Here is a 14673-nt window from a genome sequence, read left to right as displayed (position 1 = left end):
TGTTCCGCTTGATCAAGACATTCTATCTGGACCAGGGATGGAAAATGAGATTTTGTTTCAGTATCAAAAAATATTTCAGAGGGTACTTTTTTGGATCTTAGAGTACTAAAATATTTTTTTTTTTTTTTTTTGCTGAAAGTTGTTAATATCTTAAATACACCTTCAATAAATTTTTGTAATTAATTAGGAAAATCAAAAAAGTTTAACCAAAGGTGCTTTAGAAAAATATAATCTAGTTTCTTGACTCGAATATTTTAAAATTTAGACAGGCTGTATTATTATTTATTTCAAAATTTAATTGAAGTAATCTTTGAATACAAAGCAAATAAAAGTATTCGAAACCAGCTTTTAAAAAGTTAAAAAACCGGGTTATTCGATATTCGAAAAAATCAACATTTAGAAAAAACCGACACTGGTAAATCAGAAAAAGCGGTTTTAAGACCGGTTGAAAAACAGAATCGATCACCCTAATATACATATATTAATATAATGAATCTTTGTCCGTCCCTCAATGTTAACATTTTAGATATAATTTTATGAACTTCAATGTCCATGGTATCATATAGCTACCATAAAAATATTACCCCGATATTGTAAATATGTATATTAAAATCAGTCATGATACAATTTGTTATATTTTAATAAATCCTGTCTTAAAGAAATTCAGGCCACATTTGGCACTACTCAAGGATGAATTAAGAAATTCAACTTATTTATTTATTATACGCTAACAATTGAGCTACAAATATTAGTAACAATAGTTTATTGTCAATAAATCTCTTATATACATTAGGATGGCCTGGTTCTCAACTAAAATTAAAGTTTAATTGATTATAAGATAGCGTTTCTCAAAATTTTTGTCCTGGGGTCAATATTTGGCGAGCTGGATCAAAGGATAAAAAGATCCTTATTTGAGGTTTTTATGATTTTTTTCATATTTCTTCCAAAGGAAAGATATAAAATTTTAGTATCATTAGAAAGGTCCTTGGGAGACGCTTTCAATGGCATACCAGAAATTTTTGTGTAACAGTAAAAGTAATCTAAATCTTCTAATTTTTCGTAAAAGTTTCAGATTTTTTACATTTTAACATATATGATTTTAATATAATTGATTGAAATTAATACACAATAATCCTCAATAAAATCTACGAAACGGTTTTTTTCCGTTTTTCAAAATTCAATCTAGATCAAATTTTATTAAAATTTATCGAAGCCTATGTACGCTACCAAAACATTGCGAAATAATGGAAACAATAACATAGAAATCGTTATTTACAAAGCAAGCGTAACAAACAAGTAGATGTTGTGTATGTCATTGAAATCGTCTCCCAAGGACCTTTCATATGATACTAAATTTGCATATGGTTTATTTGTCAAAAATATCATGAAAACCAGAAAAAGGACCTTTTTATCCTTTGATCCAGCTCACCAAATATTGACGACAGGACAAAAATTTTGAGAAATGGTATCTTAGAATGAACTAAATTTTCATTTTCGGTGGGAACATCAGCAATTTCCATTTTGGGGCCACCCTAATATACATATGTGTTATTAAATTAAAATTCAATGTACATAGGTGTTCATTTGTTAAAAAATCAATAGTCATATCAAATTTTACACATGGGACCATACATAAGACCATCCATGACATGAAACAATAATTTGCTTTAAAGTCGAAATAATTTTCACCAAAAATTTCTCTTATTATCTATGGTTGAATTCTTAATTTCAAAACATATCGTTTTATATTAGATAGAAATTGAGTCCTTCGAGCTTCTATCATTTGGAAATAATTTGTTTTAAAGTCAAATATTTTTTCAAAATTGAAATTTTTGGTAATTTTCTCATATAATATTAACAATGGAATTTAATTAGATTAATATTCATATAATGTCAATCAAGATAAAAATTCGAAATGAGCTGCATTGGTTACTTGCAAAACATACTTCTAAAAAGTGGCTTTTAAAACTAGATTTCAAAACATTCTTAGAATTTCAAATTTAAACTTTTAAAGATACTTTGACCCCCATTTTCTCATTGTCTGATTATGTTTTATCATAACGATAAATTGACATTTTACATATAAAAATTATTTTAACCGGCAGTATATCCACCTGTTAAACGATAACCGGAGGTTGAGATATTGGCCCTGAGAGTATCAAATAAGACTCGGGAGTATCACGGTACTTTTGAACATCAAATAGTATCAAAAAAAGTACCATCGTACCAAATTTGCCATCCCTGATCTGGGCCATCTAAATAAAAGTTTTCTCATCTGAGGCAATTACTTTTTTCCACTCATCTCCCAATTTCATTTATTTTCTTGCAAATTTGAGTCGGTTTTCTTTATGCTGATTTTTAAGCATTGACTTGGGTATCTTCCATTTTATGTTATCATCTGTTCGTAAAATGTGTGCAACGTGTTTGGAAGTCCCAAGAAGGTTAAGTTTAGTTTTTCTTTGAGTTGCAATTAATTTATTGTGGGCTGCCTCTTGTTTTATGAGATTAAACTGTCATCTTGTTAACTTTTTATTTCCTTTTGTAGGTTTTCGTACTCCATATTTTGGACCTTTCCTGATAAAATTGCGAATAACACCTTCAAAACGTCCAATTTTGCGAGAAATTTCTCTATAGAGCATTCTTGGTTACGAAAAAATTTTATTTGAATTTTTTCCTGGTCAGAAAGAAAAGTTCCCTTGGGCATGGTTAAAAGTTATGAAATTTTTCGATAAAAACCGAAAATTTTCTCGTAAATGAAAATTTTGCTACAAAAACATAACTTTAGTTGAAAAAAAAACTAAAATTGTTCAAAAAAATTTCTTTGTCACTTTTTAAAAACAAAATTCGCGTCTGCGTTTATAAGAATGTTCCACTTACATTAACAGCAAGATCATTTTATTGCCTTGTAAAGGAATACAGCAGAAGTGAGAGAAACGATTTGTTTACATTTAAAAAATACCTTCATGTCGCTTCTCATTTAGAGTCTCCAACATTGCTTTTGCACAAGAACAACAAATATATAACAAAACAAGTAAGAAATTATAGTCGGGCGAGGCCGACCATATAATACCCTACACCTGTTACAAAAAGAAAATGTGATTTTGTTTTCATAATAAAGCATTGTAGTTGAATTGTACATTGCCTCAGATATACTAAATGGCTTATTTATTGTTGAATAAAATTGTGGACATTTAAGTCCAATTTTGAAGGGGGCTTTGTATAGGTACTATGGTCAAATGAGACCCTATAATTAAAAAAATTCATGAGAGTCATCAAGGCTAGTATAGCACTTGGTTTTGCAGCTTTTTGTTGAGATACGAGTATATTAAACATAATTATGAATTTAAAAGTCCTATTCGTCGGGTTGGGGGCTAGGTGAAATAATAGACCGATGTTAACCATTTTGAATAGGCTTTGTCTCCGGTACCATAGAAGATCATGTGCCAAATTTCATTGAATTATCATCCAAATTACGACCTGTAGTTTGATTACAAGGTTTACAAGCCCTATTCCGGGGTTTAGTTGTATGGGGGCTAGGTGAAATAATGGACCGATCTTAACCATTTTCAATAGGCTTCGTCTCTGGGACAATAGAAGATCATGTGCCAAATTTCATTGAATTATCTTCAAAATTGCGACCTGTAGTTTGATTACAAAGTTTACAAGCCCTATTCAGGGGTTCAGTTGTATGGGGGCTAGGTAAAATAATGGACCGATGTTAACCATTTTCAATAGGCTTTATCTTCGGTACCATAGAAGATCATGTACCAAATTTCATTGAATTATCTTCAAAATTGCGACCTGTAGTTTAATTACAAGGTTTACATGGACGGACGGACGGATAGACGGACGGACATAGCTAAATCGACTCAGAAAATGATTCTGAGCCGATTGGTAACTTTAAGGTGGGTATAGGACCAATATTATTGTGCGTTACAAACATCAGCACAAACCCAATATACCCTCCCCACTAAAGGGGTGTAGGGTATAAATAGCTGATTCCTATGTATTTCCACCCGCTGAGTTCAAAAATTGTTATGAAAATTTCCAGTTAGCTCTAGTTTCCCAGATATTGTGTTTTTTGTAAAAACGTTATTTAAGACATTTTTTGGTATTTTTACTTAATTTCTCAGAACAGGACCAATAATAATAGAGTTGTTTAACAACATGGTAATCTACATAAAACTATCTATCGTTAGAGTACAATCATGCTGAGAGTTATTGGAGGATACCTTGGATGTCCTGCAGCGAAGTTGAAAATTGTACTTTTTTGTATTATCCTTATAACTTTAATTTAAGGTAAAAGAGTTTGATTTCTTTTTACAATATAGTACCAACACATAACAACAACAAAATTTTTGAATAACAATTGGACATTCGTTAAAAATTTAATGAAATATTTTTAAATAAATTCGTGATTTTTGGTTAATGTGTTTTCTTTACTTTTAACAATATTTGTTCTTCTTACATCATGATCAGGACAAGGATTTGTATGCAAATGCATGTTTGTAGTCAGTAACTCAAAATAACTTTTAAGTAGTTTTCTTTTCGAATCAATGAATTGGAATATGCAACAACAAATCGATGTTATAAATGCATAAATTGCATATTTTGCTTTAAAATGCATATACATATTTTGCATATTTCAAAAATTTTTATAGCATATTTTTTAATTTTTCGAACACAAATTGTGTGTTTTTGTATTGCTTGTATTACATATTTTTAAAATTCAAAAAAAAAAATATAAAAAAAATTGTAAACAGTAAAGAAGTATCTAAACTCCTTTCGACAATTTTTTCTAGGACCAACAGGCGAAAAGTTACACTCATTTGAAAAAACCCTGTATGACCAAAATGTCCAACTTTGATCCCCTCTAACTCCGGCAGTACTTGACCGATAAAGTTCTTGACCAATGTGTCTGGCCTACTATCCAATAGTACTGGTGCAAATTTAATTTAAATCGAGTTTTTGAGTTGGGTCACTTGACACGAGATCGTAATTCTGATAAATTGGTATTAGAGTACATAAAGCGGTACCTTTTTCATCAAGAACTATATTCATATTTGTTGTCAAAATCTAAAGTTCTAAAAAGGAAAAATTATTGTTAATAAATAAATTTTACAATGAAATATTTTTTGGTGCACACAGAAACAAATATCGTAAGAAATATTACGAAAAATTTGAGTAAACCCTTAACGAAAAAAAAACTTAAATCTACAGGTTTTTTATTAAAATCTACAGAAATTTTATTCATATAAACGAATTTTCTTCGTATTTAGTAATTTAGTATTGTTAAAAAATTTAGTCAATTTAATCTGTTGATTTGAATAAATTTCTTTATATTTACATCCAAAATTTTGTTAAATCAACAGAAATTAAGTTAAAACAGTGGTAAAATAGCAAAATCGCAATTATTCAAATCTACACCTAAAATAGTTAATTTTACACTCTTGGAGGTGGTTAACTTAAAGAATATATCGTTAATTTAAATAAAACATTTTGAAGAAATTTCTTCATTTCTGACAATAAAACATAAAAAACAAAATAAAATACAAAGAAAAATAAATAATGCAATAGGGCTGTAGCTTTAAAGAAATTTTGTAAAATTTAACAATTTTATTTTATTCAAATTGAATAAAGACGTAGAACTGAAACAATTTCTTAGTTCTTTTCGCAATATAAAAGAAAAAATTTAAAATAATACTTTTGTACATTATTTCACATTGTGGTTCCCTTTAAAGTGTTTGTGTTATCAAATATTTATTTTAATAAATAAGATTGAAAGTTAAGAAAATTTGATTGCACAAAATATTAAATATAATATATACGTGTAAATATTGTGCTTATAAAAACTTAATTGTTTTTTAATATAAAGTGTTTTATATCTATGCAAAAACATATTCTGTCAATTTATCTACAAAAAAAGCTGAAAGTATTTTGAATCTCTGGTAAGACCCGTTGTATTTTAATATAAATATAGCACTGATATTTGTTTTATTATTTAGGAATATTACTACATAAAGTAATCTGGAAGGAAACCCCAAGATAAATTGTACAACAAATAATTGAATATAATGCGTAAGCTGGAATAATATGACGTTGCCCAAGAGAGGCCTTATTTCAATGAAACACTGGATACATACAAACGAATTTAAATTCTATTATAAAGTTCTTTGTAAGTCTGTTCGTTTGTTTGTTCGTCAATCACGCCTAAACGGCTGGACTGATTTTCTTCAAACTTGGAACATAGTTAGATCTGTACTTGGAGAGTGTTATAGGCTATATATTTTTTCAGAACTTGGACTAGGAGGGGGCAAAAATGGCGTAAAATGGGTGAAAAACGGGCAAAATGAGTACTTTTGATAGTAAATACTGATTTTGTCTATCCTTAAGGAAAATCATTTTCGATTAAACTACTTAATTTGATAGAAATATATGTTCAAAAAGTATGTGCCAAATTTCATCAAATTATCTTGGAAATTGCGACCTGTAGCGTGTGCATAATGCTTTTAATTACACTTAATTTGAAACATATGTAGTTAGATATAGTTGTATGGTGTGGTATACTATATTGTTTTCCAAAACTTGAATAAGAAGGGACAAGAAGGGGTACGTGGATGAAAAAGAGACAAAATTCGTACTTTTGGGAGTAAATAATAATTATTGTCTATACTCAAGCAAAAACATTTCCGATTAAGCTTTTGAAGTGTCTGAAATATGTATTATGTAGCAAAGTTCCGTTTCGAAATAGGAGAAAAGGCGAAAAAAAGGAAAAATTTTTACTTCTATGTTATAGTCTGATTTTTTTTTTCGTTCTAAAGTTTCGTTTAGACGATGAGTTTTTAGTTTCAGAGATATGTGTATTCGAAAGTCCACCCCTAGAGGGAAAAACATGAAAAAGAAATTCAATCTAAACGCGTAAAAACGGCTAATTATGTGTTCCTTTGCTACATTTTTTGTACTTTTATGAAATTTGAGAAATACATATTTTTTATTAATATTTTTTCGTAATCGGTCAAAAAATGTGTTTTTCAAAAATGTTTTTGCAAAACATCATTAAAGAGGAAAGGTTCCTCTCTCACGTAATTTTCTTAATGTATGTTCTACGACATCGATTTCTGAAATGATACAAAATATATTAAACAAAATACATAAATTTGAATAATTCAATGGAGAAAGAAGTATGGGTAGTATTTTTGGTACTGTGTTGGTACCTTTTATAAATATTCAATGAAATTTCTTTTATAGCTTTATAAGATCACAAAGAAATTGTAAGGAATTTCTTCATAAGTAGACCTTCAGCATTTTTTAAAACATGATTAAGTTAGGGAAAAATTATCACTTTAACTCAAGAATTATTCTTTCTCCTAAGTTAAATATGTATATTATAGTTTTACCTAACTAGATAGTATTAGAATTATGATTTTGAAATCTTTTAGCTTTGTAAATTGGAAAAAAAAATTGTGAAGTAATCTCTTTGTGAGGAGTAAAATGAGTAAAATTTTTTTTATTTCGTAAAACATACTATGTTATGTTATTTAAGTCAACGAAATTTTTATATATCTGAATGTTGAAAAATTTCAGAAATTGATCTATGGACATAAAGCACATTTTTTAGTTTACTCTAACTAATTATACTTAAGTATAATGTTATGAAACCACTTAAAACCCCGGGCAACACCGGGTACAAAAATCTTGTAATATAATATTATTTGTTTTCCAGATGGTCGTTGTATTGGTATTTTTACCTTATTTTTTACGGTCAACCTTTTACAATCGTCTTTTTATAGTATAAAATTTATACCATCAACAAAAACGTGTACAAGATTTACCATACGAGACTGTCAACGAAGCCTTATTATTGATGTTTTATGTTTAAAACATATTTAGTTCACACCTATCAAAACATTTGATAAAAAACCTTAAAAAACGTATTTTTTACTTATTACTTAAAACGCCTTTAAAAATAGTTTCACAATATTTGCTTAAATATTAATTTATTTATTTATATTAATTCTTATAATAAGTTTGTACTTTTAATTTAATTATATAATTTACCGTTGTTCAATTTTATTTTGTCAAAAACATTTCCTTTTACTATCAATGACAATATTATATAACTCATGGTATAAAGAAAACAAGGTAACTCCGTTCTCTCTCAATGAAAAGTTTTTTGACGTAAATAAGAATTATTGAAATTTATTTTTTGTAAACAAATAAGGAGAAACGTTGCCACACATGTAGAAGGGAAAATCATATTTAGGAAATTAGAAATAAGAAATGTGGAATTTATTTACTAGATACAAGAATTCACAGAAAGAATCAAGATGATAAACCATACATTCGTTAGAATATTCGAATCAGAGGTATCATTTCAAAGGGGTTTTAAAGCTGAATCCAATGGTTCCAAGTTTAGTACACCATTAGACGCGGATTCAAAAACCTATCAAATTATTCTCATGTTGTATATTTTATTTTAGAAAAACTGTAGAATTAAAAAAAATACTAAAAATTGTCTTATTTGTAACCACTCATCAGCCATCGATAGACTCAGAATATTTTGGGAACCATGATAAAACATAACAATTGTCTGTTTTAACGATATTTTCATCAAAACAGTCCAGCTCACAAACGGACAACATTAAACCCAACACAAATCCCAAAATATTTTGGTTAATATCATATAACATAAACTGCATTTTTGCGAGTCGGTCTATGGTAGCATTCCTTTGAAGATCCGTCGAAATCTAGAGATTTTTGCTTGGCATGTGTCTTAAAGTTAATCCGAAGTCCCTATTGGATTGGATTGGACACAAAGAAGAAATTACAGAGAAATCATATCTGTTTTACGGAGAATGGCCCGCACTACTTACAAGCAAACTTGAAATCAGAAGGGTCCGTCGCATAGTGAAGAACGGTTTTTAACATTTTTATTATTTTCTTTATTATTTGTATTTTATGTTGAAGAATATTTGAAATTCAAATTTTGAATTTAGTTTTAAAAATATTTTCTATTTTTATATTGAAAGAAAAAAAAATAAATAATAAACAAAAAACTTGGATTTATAAAGTAAATATGGTAGCATATAAAAAAATAAATCGCTTAAACGTCAGAAGTTTAATATGGCTACGAAATGAGAACGGTTATACCTTTACTTTTTCTACTATGATATAACTTATAAACAGTAAAGAAAAATTATAAGAATTAAAAAAAATTAAAAAATACTTTACTGTTTATAATTTATATAAACATTGTCTCAGATAATGAAAGAAAATGTTTACTGGGATTTAGAAATTAACTAAAATTTGGTAGTAAAAATGAAGAAAAATTCTTCATTATGAAGAAAAATATTATTAATGAGAACTAAATTCATTAGTCAAATGAAGAAATTTCTTCAAAAAAAAACTAAAAAATATATTCAAATTAACTACCTCAATTAGTTATAATGAATAAAAAATATTAGTTAATTTAACTAAAATTTCTTCATATTTACCACCCCTAAACAACGAAACGATATTAGTAAATATGAAGAAATTTCTTCATAGTAACTATTTACTAAAATACAAAATATTAACGAACAAATCTTTAATCTGGAATAAAATTTTCGTTGACTGTATAATAACAAAATTTCTTCATATTTACACGCCATTTTGCAGTATTTAGGTAAATGTTTTGTTCTGTGCATATTTTCAACATTTTTAGTGCATATTTTCCCATTTTATAGTGCATGTTATAAGCGCATATTTTTAATTTTTAGTGCATGAAAATGCTTGCCTTGATCATGATACATAAAACATATATACAAATATCGCATTTATCCAATTCACTATAGGTATCGTATTGTTGTATCATCATATATCATTAATATTTCGCAGGCAAAATTTTTTGACACAAAAACATCAAAAAAATAGCGTGACGGCACCGATTGTGAATTTTGTAATATTTTGAATTCATGAGTATATAAAAATAACAAACAAAAGTTGAATTCAATCAGAAATATTTCACTGCTTTTTTAACGAATTTCCAATTTTAACCGAAAAATTGTATTATTGGTTTGTGATGGTAGAACTTTATGGAAAAATTCAAATGAATTTAGCCCAAATTATTGTTATAAGGATAAAACAAAAAAAGGCCCAATTTTTCAACATCCTTGCAAGGCAATCTAGTTATACTGCAATAACTGTCATCATTATTGTACTCTTTAGAAAAATAATTTTGTGTAGATTTCCATGTTGTTAAAAAACTTTGAAATTTAGTAAACAATGTCTGCAAAATTAAGTAAAAACTTCCAAAAAGTGGCGTAAACAATGTCTGTACAAAAATCGCAATATCTCAAAAACTAGAGCTAACCGAAAATTTTAATAACGATAAAAGTCCGTTTTTGTTGACTTGTGTAATTGTTTGTAGTAAATCATTGTAAGGAGTTGTTAGTCTTAAAGAACTTTTTTATGACTCTTAAAGTTTGTTGGTGATCATTGTTTTTCAATGATCAAATTGCCAGGTTATTCCACGTTGGTTCGTCACACAGTCAACATATAGGAAGTTGGAGCCCCGAAAAAATTATAAATTCAAAATATGTATTATATGGTCTTCATCAGTTTAATTCAACAAACCTCAAACGAGATAAGTAAAACGAAAGCAAGCAATTAATGCAAACAACGTTTAACTTTGAAGACTTACCTAAAAGGCCTGTAGGTGGTCTGTAGGCGGGAATGAAAAAAATATTTCTCGGGATTCCTGGAATTTATTTAAAACTTAATTCATAACTCTAATAAAATTTTTTACTTTAAAACTGACTATTTTTTATAAATTTAACTATAAATGAAGTATGTATTTCTCCACTCAACTCAAAAAATCGATTTTGCGAAATTTGCACTAAGTTTAGTACTATTGGATATTAGGTCAGCCACAAATTTTCAGCTCTATCGGTCAAGAACTGCCGGACTTAGAGTGGGTCAAAGTTGGACATTTTGGTCATATAGGGTTTTATTGAAATGGGTGTAACTTTCACCCATTGTTGCTAGCAAAATTTCAAATAGTTCAAAAGTTCAGATAGCTTTCGTTCTTTAAAAAAATGAATTTAAAATTTTCAAATATATATAAAAAAAATAACAACAAAAACGTCCATTTTGGAAGAATAGGGGAAAATTAAGTGTCAAATATAAAAATTTATTCTTGAGTTAAAAAATATTTTTTTTGATAGATATCCCACTCGCATACCATTACGAGACTATAAAGCCCTTAAAGGAAATTGTATAAGCTTTCTTTTAAGCAAAAAAAAGCCCATTTTGAAAAAAAGAACATTTAACAAAAAAAGTAAAATAGAATAATGTTAAACGCAATGCAAGCACTTCCTTGGATAAATCAGCCGTACAAATTGTTTCCTGAAAAATATCTTCCGACATTGTTGTTTGTTTATTTGAAACACTTTAATTTTTATTTTAATTATTTTAAAACGAAATAGCTCACTTTTTCATTTGTTTCACACCGACAAACTACGCAAAACTGATCGCAATGATTAGAGTTGTGCCGCTTCCAACTAAAACGCTCTTTTTAGTAATTTATTTATTAGGTTATACTACGTCTACAATTCTTTTACAAAAACAACATTGACACATTGTTTTAGAGTATCACAAAATAAGAAATTACCTTTGTTTTTGTAATTGTTTTGTAGTCATAGTATAACCTTTTAACTCAATCACTAAAAAAGAACGCTTTAGTTGAGAGCTGCACAACTCTACCAATCATGTCATTGACATATGCAAAATTTTTTTATGACAACAGTAATATTATTTGATTCATAAAATAAATATTTTGTGGCAACAAAATGATTTGCAAATGCAAATCATTTACGTCAACAGCAATTTTCAATGTGCCGTTATTTCAGAGGAAAACCTCCCAGCAAAAACTCGGTAATGGGTTGTACTTCCATAACCAATTACTTTTCAATGACTCGTCTGCATTACTTAGAAGTACTCTAATAATGACTTTCTTATAATCTGATACAGAAGTACTTTATTTTCGACTTTGTCATTTTGTTTGCACATCTTATTTAATTGCGACTTAAGAATTGTGTTTTACAAAAAAAAAAAAAAAACAGAATTAGATTTGTATGTGAAAACCATTATTTGACTCGCAATGAAATAGCTAAGCAGTGGTGCAGTGTGTAGAACATTTGACTAACAAACCTAAGTCCCTGGTTCGTATTCTACCTGGCTCTTTTTATTATTAAAAAATAAAACTATTTACTAAACAATTTCTTTGTAAGAGAAATTGCAAGTACTTCTTTAACTCTCTATTTGTAAGCGAGCGTAGAAATACTTGCCTCCAATGACATCACCGTGTTAAAATAATGACTTAAAATTCTAAAGAAGAAGTAGTGAAAAGAGGTTTTATTAGCTTTTTAACTCATTACTTTTCAATGTAAGTTTTTCCTGGGCTTTAACTACGAAAGTCATTCTATTTGCAACAAATAATTTTGCAGTTAAAAAAACTTCAAATACTTTCATGTTGTTGCGGTAAAAAAATATTGTTGGAAATTTTCTTGTGACAAAAGGTTTTCATTTTCTCCAAGAAGTTTTTATTTATCCCAATAGCAAAATCAAAAAAGGTAAACGAGTTTGATTTCTTTTTACAATATAGTAGCAACACATAACAATAACAACACTTTTAAATAACAATTGGAAATTCGTTAAAAATTTAGTGAAATATTTTGAAATAAATTCGTGATTTTTGGTTAATGTGTTTTTTACTTTTAACAATATTTGTTCTTCTTACATCATGATACATAAAACATATTACAAATATGAAACTTTGGAAGCAATAAGATCCTGACAAACATCATGACAATCACTTCCAAACATCAACAACCCTATTTTTTAAAAGAAAGGACATCTCATTTATCCAATTCACTATCGGTATCGTATTGTTGTATCATCATATGTCATTTATACTTCTCAGACAAAATTCCTTGACACAAAAACAAAACAACAGTGAAAGCTTACGATATACAACGTTACGGCACCGATTGTGAATTGTGTAATATTTTGAATTCATGAGTATGTAAAAATAACAAACAAAAATTGAATTCAATCCGAAATATTTCGCTGCGTTTTTAACGAATCCAATTTTAACCGAAAGATGGTATTATTGGTTTGTGTTGGTAGTACTTTATGGAAAAAGTCAAATGAATTTAGCCCAAATTATTGTATAAGGCTCAATTTTCAACTTCCTTGCAAGGCAATCTAGTTATACTGCAATAACTGTCATCATCATTATACTCTTTAGAAAGATAATTTTGTGTAGATTTCCATGTTGTTAAAAAAACTTTAAAATTTAGTTCCAGTTATGCAAAATTAAGTAAAAACTTCCAAAAAGTGGCGTAAAGAATGTCTGTACAAAAATCTCAATATTTCAAAAACTAGTGCTAACCGATAGAAATACATAGGAATTAGCTATTTTTATTTAAAAGGCATGCAAAAAGTTCGATTTTGTTGACTTGTGTTATTTGCCGTCACAATCAGAGTTTTGGGCTTTTCCAAATTTGGTAGAATTTTTTTCATTTGGTAGAATGGTAGTTTAAATCGATTTTTGGTAGGTTTGTCAAAACACATACTAACAATTTAATTATACATTTATTTACTGTATTAAAATATTAAAATTTTTGTATATCAAAATCTTATTACATTTTTGAATCATTAAATGGAGTTCGGAATAACGCCTTTAACAGAACTTGAGGATTGAAAACAACAGATTTTTCTTAAACAATTTATGTTTCCATTAATTTCTTAAAACAATTTATGTCAATTTTATCACAAATTTCATCGTAATTTTTTGAGAACGACCTAATGTGGGAGATAGGGCAAAATTTTGTCTGAAATTCTGAAACAAAGAAATATGTAGTTTATGACTAATTGTATCTAAGTAGTCACCTGAAATGCAAAGAGGCACAATAACCAAAATATTGAAAACTTTTTGATTGAAAATGGTCCACTGCATTAAAATGTATATTGTCGCAAATTTTTAGAACTCTATTGTCAAAACCAGGTCCATATTAATATTATTTTGGGCTATTTCATGTGGCAGTTAGGGAACCGATGTTATGATTTTTTGGTTCATCGAACTGAGTGGGTGTAAATTTGTTTACAATTACTACATTTAATGTTTAAAAGTGTTGAAGAAAATATTAAAAATCAAAATTAGACCAATGTGTTGGGAAATATTTGCAATCATTTGCCATAACTTGCCCGTTTAATAAAAAATACGCATTATTTAACACAGTTTTCGCCTAAAACGTAATTTTATCTAAAATATTTTTTTGGTTCAAATTTTTATACAGACTTACATAAATTAAGAATAAAACAAAGCGGTTAAAAGTGTTGAGAAAAATATAAAAAATCGAAATTACACCAATATGTTGGGAAATATTTGCCATCAATTAATTTTAATATATCTTGCCCGTATAGTTAAAAATTGACATTATTTAAAAGTAATATGATTTGAAATTGTTTATAGATTCTAATTAAGAATGAAACAAAAATGGTTAAAGTGTTAAGAAAAATATAAAAAATCAAAATTAGACAATATATTGGGAAATATTTGCCATCAGTTAATATTAATATATCTGGCCCGTTTAGTTAAAAATTTACATTATTAAAAAAGTAAAAAAAATA

The sequence above is a fragment of the Lucilia sericata genome, unplaced genomic scaffold, assembly GCF_015586225.1.
Source record: "Lucilia sericata isolate MDLA Ls3-8-SP2 unplaced genomic scaffold, ASM1558622v1 Contig000064F_arrow, whole genome shotgun sequence".
Taxonomy (NCBI): domain Eukaryota; kingdom Metazoa; phylum Arthropoda; class Insecta; order Diptera; family Calliphoridae; genus Lucilia; species Lucilia sericata.
The sequence above is the reverse complement of the archived record's forward strand: the minus strand, read 5'-3'. Positions refer to the sequence as shown.